Source organism: Cyprinodon variegatus, unplaced genomic scaffold, assembly GCF_000732505.1.
Source record: "Cyprinodon variegatus isolate N-32 unplaced genomic scaffold, C_variegatus-1.0 Scaffold540, whole genome shotgun sequence".
In the NCBI taxonomy this organism is placed as follows: Eukaryota; Metazoa; Chordata; class Actinopteri; order Cyprinodontiformes; family Cyprinodontidae; genus Cyprinodon; species Cyprinodon variegatus.
The window spans coordinates 115,496-117,884 of record NW_015150993.1 but is presented as its reverse complement, the minus strand read 5'-3'; the positions used below and the strand labels follow the sequence as shown (position 1 = coordinate 117,884).

At 40.1% G+C, this 2,389-nt stretch overlaps 1 protein-coding gene across 1 annotated transcript in view; it reads left to right on the top strand.

The window, feature by feature from the left end:
- The window catches only part of LOC107095356 (UDP-glucuronosyltransferase 2B31-like), a 35,868-nt gene that overhangs the window by 24,729 nt on the left and 8,750 nt on the right, over positions 1–2,389 (top strand). The window lies entirely within an intron of this gene.

Here is a 2,389-nt window from a genome sequence, read left to right as displayed (position 1 = left end):
TTACTTAACCTTCAATCTACATGCTGGACTTTGTTCCACAAACTGCAGGCATCTGTGTACAAAAGCTGCGCTCTGGGTAATTAAATATCAAATATCATCTTGGCTCACTGAAGACTGCTGGAACAATTTTGACTCTGGGAATCATGTTTAATAACAATCAGGTGAGGCAATCGACAAACCCTTTATATAAACGAACAGCACTAAAAACCTACTGAGTACTAAAGGGCCATGCAGTATGGCATCTTGCTATCTCTGACTTTAGTCTGGATAAAATATGCTTTGAATTGCATATTTTTTCAATGGTCACTGCTGTGCTTATTCTCGACTATGGTTATATTCAATTTTAGAAACTTAATGTTTGCACAAGTCAATGCAATAACCAGAATATTGGAAAAAGACACAGACACGGGATTTATTTGTATTGATTTATTTGCAATCTTGTGTTAACTTATCCTCACAGAGTGATTACATATCCTTACTATTTGGGCCAGGATAAGTAAGGTATTAATTAGGTTTAAGATAGGGTCATGTTCAAGCTGTGGAAAGAGCGGAAAATGAATGGGAGTCAAAGCGCTTTCCTTAGTAATTCTATATAACAAGCCTGTGTTTGTAGTAGAGTTGTGAGTGTGCATAGGGGAAATCTTGGCTTGTTAGATATAACCAAAATAAAAATTAGGGGCTTTTGCCTATGGTAGGGTCTCCCCTGCCAAATTGTCCCCAGGGGCATTTTCATGCAAAGAGACTGACAGATGGCAAACCATATAGCATTGTCGAACTTTTGCTCCTGGTGCTCTGAAATAAAATAAATGAAAGACAGTGTGTGCCTCACCCGCAGGGATGAAAGTCAAAGTTAGCTGGTATGAGGGTCCGGTGGCAAGGAGGAAAGTGGGAGTCAGGAACTTGACATGCCATTTCTTGGTATTACAGTCTGGCCTTAGGGAGAAATCCAATGTCAACCCATTGGTATGGGATCAAAATTTAATTAAAAGTTGAGCTCGATATACAGTTAGTTGGACTCACCATCCTACACAGCTCATGGTTTTAAAACCTAGCTCCTTCCTAAAGTCTCAAATCTTGGGAAGATACCGGGATAATAACAAGACCTTTTCAGAGCTCTTTTTATTGAGTATGGCCTTTGTGCACGGAGGAAGGAAAGTTCTGACAGGTATAGAAGTTTAACAGCAGTTCACATACTGTATCTTGGTCTTCTTGGAGTTCTGACTGGTTTAGGGGAGTGCATTTGGTTGTGCTCTTGCGCTTCTGGTTAATTCAGTGCCCCTGTGGACGGTAATGGAGCTACCTACCTGGAGATGTGTGGCTTGGACGAGCAGTTTACACAATCAGAGCAATATCGTTATTGAACATTTAACCTTAACTATCCTTAAGATACATTCTGTCAGGCATAATATGTTTACATGTTTACTTAGAAAACAGGCAGTGCTGATCAAAAGAGGGTCAATTTTACTAAAATATAGTAAGATTTAAACAGAGTGGACAGACAATGTTACTGAATTCAATTCAAAGATTAGCAAATACAGTTTACCATTTCTTTTTGTTTTGTTTTTCTTCTCAGGACATGTCCACCATTGTTTCTGTATTCTCTGCACTCTTCTGTGTTTTATTGGCCCAGTCCTCATTCTGTAATGGAAGTAAGATCCTGGTAGTGCCTGTTGATGGCAGCCACTGGATCAACATGAAGATTATCCTTGAAGAGCTTCATGCCAGGGGCCATGACATCACAGTTATGCGCTCTGCGAAGAGCTGGTTCATCCCTAGTACTTCCCCTATTTATACCTCAATTAATGTCACAATGTTTGAGGATGATGCAGACAGAGAATTCTACATTAAAATGCTCAAGGATGTAATTGATCGCCGCAGCTATCCCAATTTTATACGGACACTTTACCAACAGCATTTGCTCACATCTGAAATATGTGATGGTCATAAGATTTTGGCCAAATTCGCTGCAAAAATTATAGAGGACGCAGAGTTAATTAAGAGATTACAGGATACTAAATTTGATATAATATTGACAGACCCTGCCCTTACTTTTGGGGTTATTCTGGGTAGTTATCTCAAGTTGCCGATGGTATTTAATGTCCGCTGGATGAATCTAGGTGAGGGTCATTTAGCCATGGCTCCCACCCCTGTGTCTTATGTCCCTGTATCAGGAAGTGAACTTCCTGATCAAATGGATTTTCCAGAGAGGATTAAAAATATGTTGCATTATCTCCTCAATGTTTATGACCAGTACTTCGTTATTAACCCAGTCTACTCAGAGCTGTTCCAGAAACACTTTCCTCCTGGCACGGACATGATTTCTTTGGAGCTCTCAGCTGAAATCTGGCTGTTTAGGGCAGATTTTGTCTTTGAGTTTCCACGGCCCACC